This window comes from Colias croceus, chromosome Z (genome assembly GCF_905220415.1).
Source record: "Colias croceus chromosome Z, ilColCroc2.1".
NCBI lineage: Eukaryota > Metazoa > Arthropoda > Insecta > Lepidoptera > Pieridae > Colias > Colias croceus.
The window spans coordinates 12,132,177-12,147,573 of NC_059568.1; the positions used below are offsets into that span (position 1 = coordinate 12,132,177).

At 36.1% G+C, this 15,397-nt stretch overlaps 1 long non-coding RNA gene across 3 annotated transcripts in view; it reads left to right on the forward strand.

Moving 5' to 3' along the window:
• The first annotated feature begins 3,482 nt into the window (after window positions 1-3,482).
• Window positions 3,483-15,397, forward strand: part of LOC123705026 — a 38,051-nt gene continuing 26,136 nt past the window's right edge. The window contains exons 1-4 of one of the 3 annotated variants that reach the window (XR_006753247.1): window positions 3,483-3,764; window positions 8,285-8,349; window positions 14,646-14,703; window positions 15,017-15,099. This is a non-coding gene — a long non-coding RNA (uncharacterized LOC123705026). Of the gene's footprint in view, window positions 3,765-3,895; window positions 4,091-8,284; window positions 8,350-14,645; window positions 14,704-15,016; window positions 15,100-15,397 lie in introns of those variants that run through there. The other 2 variants (XR_006753246.1, XR_006753248.1) reach the window with 2 other exon arrangements.

Consider the following 15,397-nt stretch of genomic DNA (forward strand, 5'->3'; position numbering starts at 1 on the left):
GTACTGTATTTGCTTGCACGTTTTTATATTTTACCACGCTGATCACTTTTCAGATAAATTGATCTTTATAATGACGATTTAAAATATTTCTTCTCTTTACTGTAATGAATTTTCCAGAAAGAGAGTCCAATATATTTCCGTCATTTGATAAATAGTTATACACTATCTTTGTTACAAATTCACAGTTTTGTTGAAACACATAGGTGAGTACATATTATATTTCATAGCGACGATACTTTCAAAGCTGATGCTTTTTTTTGTTCGATTTCAATCGCGAATCCACAAACGAAAATAGAGACTAAAATTTGGAAAATATTCACGTTTTGTAGAGCACTCCATAGGAATAAAACAATTTGATCCTCTCTGTTTAAATACTCGTACTTCATGAAAAATCTTTTTTCATACACTGAACAAATGTTAGGTCGTGCTTCAATTACTTTTTTATCTCTTCTTGTTTATTTGTGTAACAATTAATGGTAAACCTCAAATAAATAAATAAATATACCTACTTTAATACCTGTTATCTAGCACTGCTTTATCGAAATATTATTAAGTACCTATTTATATTAAGCTTTGGGTTATACATATATAAATAACCCCTTCTAATATTCGTAAACGTATTTTTAAATTTTGGGCATTAATGTAGAAACTTGTACAATTTATCGAAATTATCGTATTTTAGAAGTATAATTAAATAATTCAGTACCAAACAGTTGAATCATAACTATAATTATTATTTATTGAGCGTGAGATAGTAAGGAATTTTAAGATATGTACAATCTATTAGGCTTGGCTATTTAGTATGGTAGCGGTGGAGAATGCAGCGCGACCAGTTGAGGCGATGTTCGGTGCAGAAGTATTCACAACGTTGTTCCCATAACTGTTGGCTGCATTTATGCTTTTAACGTTCCAGTGTTTTATTGTCATTAATTCAATCAATTTCTATAAGAAATTGTTAAGGTGATACAAGTTGATTATTGCTATACCTACTCATACGTGAACATTGTTGCATATTACATTTTTTCACGTTTAATCGGGTGTACATAATCATCAATTCTTTGGATATCCATTAAATAACAAAATGATCGAGTCTTTAAGAATAAATAACAATAGTAAACTTTATAAATATAACAGGAACTAGCTAAATTTAGGAAGAATAGTTTCTGTTACCTTGTAAACCTACAATAATGAATGTGTCCTAAAGATGAGATGGATTCGAAGTTCGAACCCACATAGCTCTCTCTTCCCCATGAAATGTAGCTCTATGAAGTCGGCTAAAAACATTCCCAATTGATTAATTTTGAACAGATAATATATTGTAGAGTTGTCATATTCCATATCTATTTGTGGTCTCGTCCAGACTCTATAGTGTTCACATAAAAGTTGTACTCCACAAAGTAGCATCAGTGGACATGATTGTAATGAAACACTTGTTTGCTATTGGTTTTATTCAGCTTTATGAATATTTGCCTTTTCGTTCATGCTATGTTTGCTGTGGTTATGAGTGTTTAATGTTGTATGATGAATTGATGAATATTGTCGTCGAATAAACAGTATGCGTTTTACTAATTTTTCTATTATAAATGGACGAGACTTGCGTTTTCGCTCGAGTACATAGTAACGATATGCATGTAGGTCTCTCGTACCAACGGTTTCCTTTCCGTGGTGACCGTTACTGACAGCTAGCCTTTATATTGTCGATGTGGCTAAAGTGCCGTACTTAAATTAATATGTGTCTGGCGTAATGGTTAGCATCACATTAGTATGTGTCTCCGGGTCATTTGCCACTCGATTGACTTGAGAAATATTTGACTGACCGCACTTCTACGAAATGATCGCTCACCCGAAACACGATATTGATGGCTCTAGCGACACGAATACTCATACATACATATTAAGGCTTTCAAACATTTCTCCGAGATTTCTTCTGTACAACGAAGTATAGGACCTGAATCGATTAATCGATCTAATTTGAAGTAGGCACTACAGACGAGTCCAAATCGTTCAGTGCCGTAAACGAACTTAAATAGTTTCTAATAAAATGTCTTAGTAATTCCATTTAAATATTTTTGGTGAGAAAAATCAGAACCGGTTTTTCAAAATGAATATTTGGTTTGTTATCGCTCTTCGAAATTCGAAGGAATGTGGTCCGTTTAAAAATCGTAATATACGGAGATGAGGTCAACACGCGTTGTGGTTGTTTGATAGGAGATTCATAAAAAGCTTAGTTATTAAGTAATTCTTCTATACTAATATGTTAATGCGGTAAATTGCCGAGCATTTATTTATCATGTTATATAACTGATTTATTTAAAAAAAAAATAATTATTTATGTTGCTAAATTCTGGATTTAGACATTCTATATAGTATATTCAGGTGACGTGTTAATTATTGGCGAAAGCATTCGCGAGCGGGGACACCAACACCATTGTCTGCGTTGAGTCACTGTCGGCGCTCGCGCAGCTATTTTTGTGAGGCGTGCGTAGGCGTCATACGTCTATATCTTCAACTTCCATACTACTCACTCATGGCAAAATTGCTAGCCAAGACGGTTTCTCAGTATTCAGGAAGTTTCTGCAAAATACGTTTGACTACGGTGGATTTTGTTTGTGCTGTAAAAGCATGTTTATTTGGAGAAACAACATTCTTTAAAACATTACATGAAAAATAATGTATTAAATACTGTAAAATCTCTTTAATTCGAGTACCGCAAAATTTTAATTAACGTAAGACATATACCGTTGTACCTCTACGTCGATACATCTACAGCTATTCTTAGATAATAAAAAAGGCATTCACCTGTACACTTTTGATTTCGTACAAATGACGATGCATCTAGCATTACATTCTGAAGCGTGGAGCTTGGGCCACAATCGCGTGATTCATTTCCAATTCGGGGCGCACTGATTTACTCCGGCGGCCGCACAAAAAATAAAAATCCGGTGAATACGTGCAAAAAGTTAGACAATAATACGACGTAGGTATTTCATTAATATTTTTGTACGATACTGCTGAAAATTCTGAGGCTTATTTAAAACTAACATTGTAAAACAATGGAATGTTTAAATCCTTCCATTTGTGTCTTAATAGTCTCATTTCTCAAACGACTCTATTAATGTATTAATCTTACAATAGAGGGTTGTGATTAAGTGATATTGATGAGATGAATTAACTAGCGATTACCCAGATAGGTATCTAAAAGTGAGCTCAGTGTCTTAATTCTATTGACAATTAGTGTATCAGGCATGCGTGAAAATAGTGGTCTTGAATAGAGCGATGATGGTGTGAGGCAGCAGGTCGGGCAGGTCTCAGTGGGTGCGGATAGGCGCGTTGTCGAGTTACAGTACGAGCGGCACGGCAGCAGTAGTACGAGGGCGAGCGCGGTCGATGAGCCCGGTGTAGGGGGCAGCACGGTGCCGGTGGCGAGTGGGGGCTGCCCCCCTGGCCCCGCGGCCTCTTCACGCCCCTCTGCTTGCGCACACCGTACGGTACGGCCGCGCCGCGCGCTCACTGATGCGTCATACCGCTATCGAAGACGACGCGTGTTTCGTCGATCGCCACGGCAATTCGCGCGCGCCATGTGAACTTCTTGTGTTGACTATGAACATTGAATCGCGACGGCGCGATCGTTAATATCGATAATAATAAATTTATTTACAATTTCGCCAACATGGACAGTGACTATGGTTCCGTTAGCAGAGACTTTACTGTGGCAGTGGTTCACGAGGTTAACGCACGTGCTCGCATCTCGTTCCCGAAAGTGAGTAAGTTTGAGTTGGCTTATTTTAAAGTGTGACTCGATGCTGACGTCTGTTGATCTGTGAGATGTTGTCGGGCATGTTATTTTAGCAGCGTGCGTCGGGCCGCGGCGCCGGCCGCCCGGAATGCGGCCTCCGCCCCGCCGCGCGTTGCCGGCGTCGAACACAGCGCGCGTAGCGTAATAAATAAAGGCGGGGCACCGCTGCGTGCGCGCGCACCCTCCCGCGCCCTTCTGATTGTCGGGTCATTGACTTGGCCTGTCCGCTGCCGCTGCCATAATCGTCATTGCCAACATTGCCAACATTGCCGAAGACAACAATTCCCGGAAACGGTACCACGCTCTTGGCCTAGCGGCTTCGTGGCTGTCCCTCATTATCTGTCCAATGTCAATGCCGTTATTCAAACGTGACAGACGCAACATTTTTCCGTGTCTGAATGTCTTAAAAATATCTTCCTATGGGCGATATTACTTAGTGAAACTTGACTTATTACGCAGCGAAGGCTAATGACCCCTATAACCACACCTGGCTGTTACAGATACAGCTCTACCCTTAGTATAAATTGTTAAGTTTAAATTGTATCGAACGATATATTTAACGCTATTGTTGTCATTTCTATATATTTCTACTACAATTATTATTATGCGTCGGCGGTTTTTGTACCCAGTGGCGTCTGCGCATCATAAATTTGTTTTTGTGACAATAATGTGTTCAGACATTAAAATGAGTAGTTTTATGTGGTCATTCTCTTCGTGTTACATGTTACCGTTAAGTAAGATCGTCCAGGCAAACTCCGTTATAGTGTGGCGTTGTTCGTTTCGTGAAATGCTAAAAATAAAGCGTGAACTTCCCGGTTGAATGGCGTCGTCGGTGCGGCGAGCGCGGGGAGTGGCAGGCAGCCATTGCCCTCACCCGGTTTGTTTACAACTCGGGGCCAGGGAGTGGTGCAAAGCTTAATGTTCCATGTGTATAACACCATTGGGTGCATAATTAACTGTTCCCGTCCGAGCTTGCGCCCTGCGCTCGCGCCATCTGCGCTCGCACTATTAAAATAAACTTCTACAGTCAGATAGCTAACATTACTGTACAAAAACTAGCGTCAGCCCGGCCTCGGCCGCCAGGTGTATGCGACCCTCGATTACGGTGAAGGTGCGTCTAGTGTTAGGTCAGTTATTGCCACGAGATGGCGCGGCCGAAGACCTCGCTCTCTAGTGCCAATGACCACAAGTTCGCCTCACTGAGCCTCTCTAATGTGTATTCTTGCTGGCCACGTGTTTACTAAATTTTGAAACTGATTTAACTTATATGATTGTGTCAAATGTGTTAATTATAATTCTAAATAATGTATTGAATTATTTTTCTTTGATATACTCATACGACAAAAAATTTCTTGCATAAAAAATAAACAATTTAAAAATTATCCGCATTGCGCTCATTATAATGGTATCCGTAATGTAATAAACACGGGAAAAAGTAAAAAAACGATAGAATTTATCTAGTTTTAGGTAACATAATTGTATCTGCGACAAGTGACAACCGTATTACATCAATGATTAAACTCTCGTAGTAAATAGAGTGAGCGTAAAATCGGTATTCAATCATGTGATGCAATTATTACATTTATTTCGCGGTGGGGGCGTAGTTGTGTACTGTACTAGGTCATACCCAAAGCGGAGGGCGACGCCTTCAACAAGTTGTAGAGCTGCCTGAAAAACTGCGCGCGCATTCCACCCAACGAAAGAGTTAGTTATCAGTCCTTCTCATTCACAGATCTGCTCCTATCAGCTTCGGTAGGACTTAGAAGCGAGTCGGACACGTGACACGACACATGCCTCTGTTACTTTTAATCTTTCGATTATTATTTATCGTCCCATATTAAACTCGATGTCTTCGGCGCGTCGCGTCGCTGGCGCGCATTATTCTACGCATTTGAAATCAAAAAGTAAGTTAATCGTCCAATATAAATCTTCAAACGTTACTTTTTCTCGTGAGGAGCATTGTAATTTTTCAATAACATTGTCAATACACAAACGGAGGCCTGATGTGAAATGGGCTATGACGGCGCTGTTATAGATACACGCAACGGCTGGTATGTGCAGCTTTTCTCTCATTACTCTCATAAAGAATTATAAATAACGAAATTCAGAACTAAACTGTTGTTACAATTGATCTGATTTATATCTTTTGTAAAAACAATGACACAAATTATATATTAAGCATATATTATGTATCTGAAGATAATCATTTATCAACATTAGGTATATAAATTATTAAATTCAAGTTTCCATAAAATTGAGAATCAGTACATCAGATAAAGTAAGCTGCAAAGAAACTTTTTTTCACAATCCGAATGTAGGATAGCCGGATGTGTCCGCACTCCGCGCCGCACACACTTAGCGGGCACTGGCCATGTGGGGGTGCAACTCGTCAATTGATTCACTTTAACACACACATGGAAATGGATGTTGGATGTCGACAAGTAATGAAATCATTTCGCTGAACAGGGTTTCTAATCTCACGCTTAGATAATATTTAATATACAGTAAATAGATAATAAAATAAGTTTCTAGATTCGAACGATTTATTATATCTCAATATTAATTTTCATAGTTATTATCTCTACAATAAGTCATAAAACAATTGTAAAGCATTTTTTGTATAAATAAATATGTGTATTAATTACAACGAATAAACATCGATAATTTTACGCTTTCGATGTGATAATACAAACAATAGTATATAATATAAACAGTAATTGCTTGAGTACGGCACCAAGACCTAGCCACTTCATAACTTGGTTTATCTTTATATAAACGCTCACAATAATTATTATCAAAGCGTCAATGTCAATGAATGAAATCGACAACACGGCGCGGGCGCGGCGTCGCTACAATTTAATCTTTTTCGGTTATAAATTACATTGGTTTATCGTTTATCTCATACATTTAGATTCCGGCGAGAGTTGCCACATCGGCTCAAATTTTATTAAATATATCATCGCAACGTTTTCTGATGAATATTTTAAGCTAGATTTTGAATTACGCTTTGGCAGTTGCTCTTGTCCAAGTATAATTTACACCATTGTTTGGTACTGCGTTGTAGGCCAGTGCTTTGACCAATTGAAGGAGTAATCTACGTGACTTGGAACGAAATGATTTCATTTGAATATACAATTTGCCCATACGATGTCTATAGCGTTGAAGGAACATAGTTCTTAAAATAAGGACACAAGACGTTCCATTAAATACAATGAAATGATTACTTAATTAAATGTTAGGTTCTAATTTGTATATGTAGTTCCGTGGATAAACGTGGCTGAACGCGTCGTCTGATTTCATTTACGTTTTCAATCATTTATTTAAGAATACTTCGCATTTAGAATACAACATAATATTGAGGTATGAGAAAACATATAGAGAAACGAGTAAACCGTGACTGAATCTTAATGTTACGGATGCAAGGTCCTCAAAAAACTCATCGAAGCCACGCGACGTTCCGTTGCACGAAGTAGAGCGGGGCTGCACGCAATTGGACACGTACATCTATGTGCTTTTAAACATTCATATCATATTCATTTACATATTTATTACGAAAATTCGATAAAATTAATCGTATCTCGGCGAACTTTAACCGTCCATAGTTTTACCAATATCAAAGCCGACATCCTATTGATCCTCGATGGGATGGAAGAAACTAGTTTAGAACTTTTTTAATTAACGGGCTGACGTGACTATAGGCACGTATGACGTTTGACCCGTTGCACAGCGTAGCCTCACATATTATTAATATTGACCTTGATTTGGCCTGGCTTAGTTTCAATATAAATTATATTACTCTTCTGCGTCGTACTTGTAACCTAGAACAACGCGTGATTATTCAGGATGCGTAGTTAAAAACATAGGAAGTCTCAGTTATAATTATTCACAAACAGTTTATTGTGTCTCATTGTAAATGTCTCTGTAATAAAAAATGTTTATATATCACAAATTTACTATTAAAATTAGCTCTACATGTTGTAATTTATATGAAAGCTTTTATCCTGCTCTCTAAGAAACTGGACGGTTTTTGTTCGGATGGGATACTTGAAATGATTTTTTACGGTACACAAGCGGGATGTAGCATCTGTTCGGAGCCAATCCGCCGAGGGCAGGTAGTCGTGCGTTTCCACTAAAGTCAACCCCTAATTCTCATAAAAAATTATTTTGTGCAATGCATTTTTCAACTCTCATGCACACGGCGCGTTGGACCGTGGTTGATCAGTCGATTTAAAAAAGCTATTGTGTTTCGTACAAAAACAAAAAAATGTACCGTGGTATGCGAAATAAACAACTTTGTCTTTAGCCGATTCACTACTCGGGTTTTCGTTTAAAATTATCATATCCAGGTAGCCTTTTGCTGAGAACGTGGATAATATCTCTATAGTAATTCAGCATTTGTTACTTGACGAAATAAATATATCCAGTTTTTATATAGGTATGTATTAAATTATTTGCTTGTTTTTTTTTAACATGTGCTTTTTTTCACAGATGACACAAAAGGGTCGACAGGGTGACTATAGAAGATGGCGGCACGCTGCGATGTGACTTGTGAGGTAGGAACGTAATTTCTTAAGAATAATTAACAGTATCATTTTAATTTACGAAGCTGTTTCGCGATCGTTGTTAATTTAATCTTTTTTGTTGGTATGATATATTTATAAGTAGCATATATTCTTATATTCGTTTTATTTTTATAACCAGACACACAAATATTTTAAAACAGGAAATGTGGAAAAATAATAACAACATTTGGCTCTCTTTAGTACCTTGGAAATGTTTTTTGAAGAGATGTTGAAAACTGCGAATAATAACGATTGTACAAGTTGGCGTCGCTGTTTATAATCTTTGGGAGTTTGCCAACGCAGTTACTCGAGGCACAATATTCACGGCGCGCCGCATAGTAACGCGATTTTTTTCTTTGGAAACATTGTTACTGTTATCGTTATATTTAACCATTTAAATACAGGCAGACGTTCGCCGTAGGTAGATCGAAATTATCCATCTTCTAATAGGATATCGAGGTTCCCACTGATGCAGAGGCGTTTCCCTTGATACTTCAAAGCTAATTAATTACTCGCGCGTGGGTCTATTAAATCCTCGATTCTACATGCGTGTTTAGGTACTTATTGTTATGTGGGCAATGGGTGTTTATTTGATCTTTTTTATTCGAAATTTTCGAATAATAATGAGTATTTTAAGAATTCGTTATCCGATTTAATGGGGCAATGATTGATATTATTAATCTTAACGTAGGAGTCTTTTTAAAAATTCCATAGAATGATTTCTACGCTCGAAGCGACTACGTATGAATTTGCATTTTCTAGAGTTCGACGTTATTTAATAATAAATATTCTACAAGGCTTTCCGTAAATGGGAAATCAGAAACAAGATTCGCAGTAGGTGTGTCAACTGACTGCGCAGTTAGAAGCGATACGCACCGTTATAACTAAGCTGTCCGTGGCTTATTGCGAGGATTTTATAATTTAATATAGAAACTCATATAAAGATATAAGCCGAAATATTGATATGCCTATATGTCTTTTCAACTAGAAGTGGTAGTTAGCTTCATTACTATAACAGGCTGTTATAGTAATGAAGGCAAGGCATTAATTTCGTTGTAATCAATTATTCTTGACATAGAGCAGATAGAGGTGTGACGTGTCCAAGTGCGTTATATGATAGCGCTCTCTAATAACATTCGTTATCATTGTCGTGACGTATTTACTATCAATGCATAAAGGAGAATGGCGAAATTGGGCCTAACATAAATAAGGCCTTACAGAAATGATAATAAATTTAAAATTCATTATGTTATTTTTAATAATTCTTGGTAAAATATTGACTTCTGATTCTATGGGAAAACAAATGTTTGAAAAAAAAGATAATATGTTCACTAACGGCATTGTTATTTAGATTTCTATGACTACCGGTCTTATCAAGCAGAGATTGTCAGTGCTGTCAGGAGTAAAATAGTCGATATATCGATTAAAACGAATGAATATTTATTTTCATTTTTAGTTTTATACAAAATTCAAATGCTTTATGAATCAGAAATATAAGTTGACTGCGTTACATATTTTATTTTTAACTTTTTAGCACGCTATTTATTTAGGTAATCCGTAATTCTATACATTTTTACTCATGGCGGCCGCACTTTGTAAGAATATTTCTGAAATGTAGCTGGCCGCTTCAATTTTAATTACAATGTCATGTTTGTCGTTTGACTTTTGACATTTGATTGAGGATTTTCGTTACGTTACATTCGACTTTGTGCTTGTGGTTAACTTATTTTCTTCATCTTTATCGACTTTCGCTACGTATTACGGACACTGACGATCTCTGTTATATTACTACCAACCAACGCTTGCACACCGGACTTTGATTACCTGCCTTTACGACTCACTACTGCTACCCTACCTGGACACCGACTTTGCATCCGATTTTTCATTTACAATTAATATGAACTGCATCAACTGTGGTATTAATGCTAATCGTAACAATGCTATACGTATGCATTTGTTACAAGATAACGCAATAACTATTATCAATTATACAAGGGTGGGCTGCTCCTCTAACGGTGAGTGGATTAGTATTATCTAAGGTATTTAGTACTAGCTATTGAAATCAAACAAAAATGTAAACACACATTGTTTTATATATATATATACTAGCGGTCCACCCCGGCTTCGCCCGTGGTACCTACATGTTTAAACTATCCTATCTCTCAAGTTGGATCGAACTCCACAAGTTGTGCGAATTTTATTATAATCGGTTAAGTGGTTTAGGAGTCCATTGAGGACAAACATTGTGACACGAGATTTATATATATTCACTTTCTTTTGTCCAATTGTAATATTAATTCTTTATTTTGTAGATCACTCACTCTGATCACATATTATTTGATGCATGCTGGAAACTTGCAAATGATTCTTTGAGGATTGAAAATCATGAAGATGACAATGCAGTTGGTTTCCTTAGGTTCATATCAAATTAAGCAAGCAAGGTCCTATTATGGTGAGCACATAAGAAACGATGGCAAATATGTTATAGAAGTGTGCCGTGAATCAGACAGCGACATACAGAGAGCACTGTCGACATCAAGTACTACATGGCTTTTAAGAGGTCGCATTCAATCCAGGCATAGAAGTAGTAAAACTTATTTTACTTATATTTTAGTCGACAGTGCTCTCATAGGAAGGGAAGCAATAACAGTCTATTATTGTAATTGTTTAGTAGGAAGAAGAACTGTAGGTTGCTGCTGTCACGTTATGCCCATAATATGGTACCTTAGCTGGGCAAGGTATCAACCAGATTTAATGCCACCAGCACAGTTTCTGGATGATGTGTTAATTGTTTATGATGATAATGATGAATAAACGATTTATGGAAAAACGTGTTTTATTTTATATACTTATAAGTACCTACGGTGTTTTGGTAGGTACTCTAAAAGAATAAAAGTTCGATCCAATATCTCTATTACCTAACTGTTCTTCTGTTACACTCTATCTAAATAATATATATTATAGGATATATACTTACCTCTACTTAGAAAGAAACAAAGCTATTCATTGAACTCGAGCAAACATAACCTCAATTTTAGTGACGTTACATGCTCAATATCTCTGCTATCCCATAGAACAGATCTTTAATTGTTATATTTATAGAATCTGTATATTTTTATCTATTTAACCCCACATAAATCATCAGTGTAACGATCAGGCCCAAAGTCCTATGGGAGTTCGCCATTCTCCTTTACTATGCTAATTGAAGCATATTAATTATAATACGTTACACTAGTTACCTTTCAGATGTGATGTCTAGACGCCGGCGATTTCTATTTCAATATATCAAGTAACTTGGATATTTTAGAAGATTAACAAGGGTTAACTTTAAAGTTTAACGTACCACCAAATTCAATAGCTTTGGAGTTTGAATGCGAAAGCAGATCGAGTTATCTACATAAATGCAATATTCCTGTTAGTTTTGATCGGTCTCAATCTAAATCCCATCTATTCCCAACAATAGTATTTCGCATCTGATATCAATTCGGTTTCCAATTTGACGGGAATTCTGATTTGTTAAAGGCGTCAGTGTTTATTCAGTACATTGAATTTAAATTAAGATAATGTGTAAAGGTTTATTGTATAAGGAAATATAAATATATTCAAATGAGTGGGCTTGTCCACATGTCATTGAATCCCAATGAAGTATTTTTTTTATTTTATCAGTCAGCATTGCCCATATTATATTGTTAGTAGTACTTATTCTAGTGTTAGTAAAACTACATATACTTATTTTTAGATTTTAGAGTTACAAGCCATTTTTTGTTGATAAAATGATGTACATTATTGAGAACTTTTAAAATACTATTATCATTTTTATTAATTCTATCCCTAATTATTATTATTTTATTTATTGATAAATATATTGTAAAACCGACGCCCTGAGCCCCTGAGGTAATGACGTTAACATTTCGTTTTATTCTGATGCCATGAAACTGTACAAGTGATTTCCTACAAAAATGTAAAATAAATTTTAGTTTATGATCGTCGGTTTCACTATCAGAGACGCCGCGCTGTATGAAGGTCAGTGAGCAGGTCGTATTGCTCGTGCAAGTTCAATGCGTAATAGATAAATGCTATGTGCCGAAAACAAGGGAAAGGTTAAACAAAACAAGTTAAAATTCTTAGACAATCGGAACGACTCATAAATAATTTTATATGCTATGCGCGGCATATCGTTCTGCATTTTACCTATTTACCTACTTTATTTACATCTAATTATATTAATGTTTTCATCATAAAAGTTTATCAAGGATATCCCAAACATTTCGATCGGTTTTATTACATTCAATGATAAGTAATGTTATTGAACTGGCATATTTATTACAACAATGTTTAAAGTCGTAATACCTGAATGAGACCTGATAAGTGATAATAGACACGATCTCTCTATGCCAATGCTGTTTGGCGTTAATCTTTTTGGTTCAAATTTTCCCTCACCTTTTGAATTAGTACTAGTTTAACAGAGCGTTTGTCATAAAAGAGTCTAAAATGGGTGAAGCCATGGTGAAACTTTACAGTTGATAACAACGCCATCTGGCGAGAACTGCTTAAGCGCCCCCTCGTAATCCAAAGAGCTCGAAGCCGACGCGACGATTTGAATGGCATCGGTTGTAAACGTTGGCGAAAAAACAAGGGCCGTTGAACTTCGCCAATGCACCAGACCCGTTAGTTTTATCCGAGGTCAGGGCGAGTTATTGTGTGTACTAAATACGTGCATAAAACTACAGCTGATTTGAACTCATCCGTGTAATTGTTTTATTTGCACACTACAATACCTACTTAGTTAAGGGGCTGACAACACCAAATTGAAGTTATTTGAGCAGTTTTTTAAGAAAAGACATTTATACTAGACCATCAAAAAATATATATTATGTTAATATTCATCATATTTCGAAGACCGTGGACGGACTCGATACATAATTGGACGAAATCGGCTCGATAGAAAATAATTGCAAAGATTGGTCTTAAAATCATAATTAAACGATTCTATGTCTTTATTTTTTTGACGTACGGGTCTGCAATTTAAAACACGAAGTCAACATATTCATACCTGAAACTCTAACGAGTCATATTTCGCATATGACCCACACTTTTCCTTAAATCACATATTTTCTTAATTTTTTCTTCTAAGACCTGGCCCCGCCAAGTAACAGTGATATTGCGCTCTCGTTTGCGCGCACTGTCCAATTGTATGGGAGTAAAGGAGCGCGCAATCACTGTTGAATTCTTAAGCGTTTGCGTTATCTATTAGGCGTGTAGTTGTTTATTTACTATTTATTTATATAATTTTAAATATATTACCCAATTTTTTTATTAACATCTAATTTATTCGAGATACTTCATGTCTTGCAAGAAGAGTTGCATTAAAATATGACTTTGTCAATGACAAATTGATAAGTATACTTCATAGTTATAATATGTATTGGATCAAATTATTTAATGACCTCCATGATCCGACAAAGGCGCAAAATCATTAAAGTAATCAAATTGCGGGAATAGGCCTGCACCGGCGTCGAATCTCGAATGTTCGCATGGCGCAAGCGTCGTTCGATCGATTTCTAAATACGGAAAGCTTTTTAATATGTGCCCCAAGAAAATGGATTAAATTTAACCTTATTGCGTGCGTACTACGTCTGTTTGCTGTTTACAACTCTCATTAATAACTCGGAGCGAACTTACAACTTGTCTTATTGTCACTTGGCGGAATTTTAACTTAGTACATAAGTATAGATTTATTTTGAATGTAGTTTTACTAAATTGTCTCTACATTCATTTTCGTACGTTTTTAGGTTTAAAAAGATTTGAACTTCAATACCTTCGTATGAAGCTAATTAGAAATACTGATGATTCGTATCACAAATATTCGAAACGATGATCACTTCGATGACGTCACGTTAGCCGGTTGGCTTCACGAGTGGCTTAGGTCACTGATCCAGTAATTTCAAACGCCGGCATAAAGTTACTCACGTACAAAAAGTAAAAGCTTTTTCACATTATTAGTTATAGTGTGAGTATTAAAATGTAGTTAGTTTAATAAATGAACGACTCACCTGTTGCTCGATTTAATGAATGCAGCGTTCCTCAGTCCTCACACGATGCATTACGCAAATTCTGTGCGACTGCAGGCTTTCATTAACGTCAAATAATAGTCTGCCTTTACACCGATGCTACTTAACAATTATGTTTTCATCTCTCAAATAGCTTATCATATTATTATAATATTTTTATAGAAGGCGAAACCTGTATTTTGTTGTTTGAAATCATACGTTTTCTCTTTCCCACAGGTAACATTGCTGAGATATCGAGGACATTTTATCGAGATGGCTAATGAGGACCTGTTCGGTAAGTTTTTATTTTTTACCATAGGCGTAGCAAATGCTGGTATAAATATACCACCGCGGACCAACCTATAAACAATTAAACTATTAATGGAATTAGTAAACGATGGGACAACAGGTTCAACCTAATTACAGCCCGAATCTAGTTGATCAACGGTATTTGTTACGCTTATATATTATAATTATTAATTTACAATGCCATTGCGAAATATTCATAAACCTCAATGTATAATGCGATGTACTATCCTCAGCTGTGCGATCAGTTAAGCTATCGTATAAATAGAGCAAATATTTAATATTATTTGTTATTGTTACAGATCGCTGATTGTACATCCGGATTGAAGATGCTGAACAAAACTTCTAGATGACAGCTACATTCCGACCATTTTCTATTTATCAGGTAATTAAAAAATTTAACCATTACTAGTATTAATTATAGTTCCTAAGTATGTTAAGTTGTGCATTGCTATTGTATCTTATGAAGCGAATGTGTGCTGTTGCAATTGATCATGTTTTTCTTATATTCAAACAAAGTTGGTGATACTCGATTTTTTATAATGTACGTAACTTATAGTATTGACAAAGTAAAGAAATTAACGAATACTTCACATTGTCAATATTGCTCTGCGCTTTCCGAAGAATTGAAAGTACGAAGCGTAGTAAGGAAGAACTGTATAGATTTTGAAATAAATTTTGAC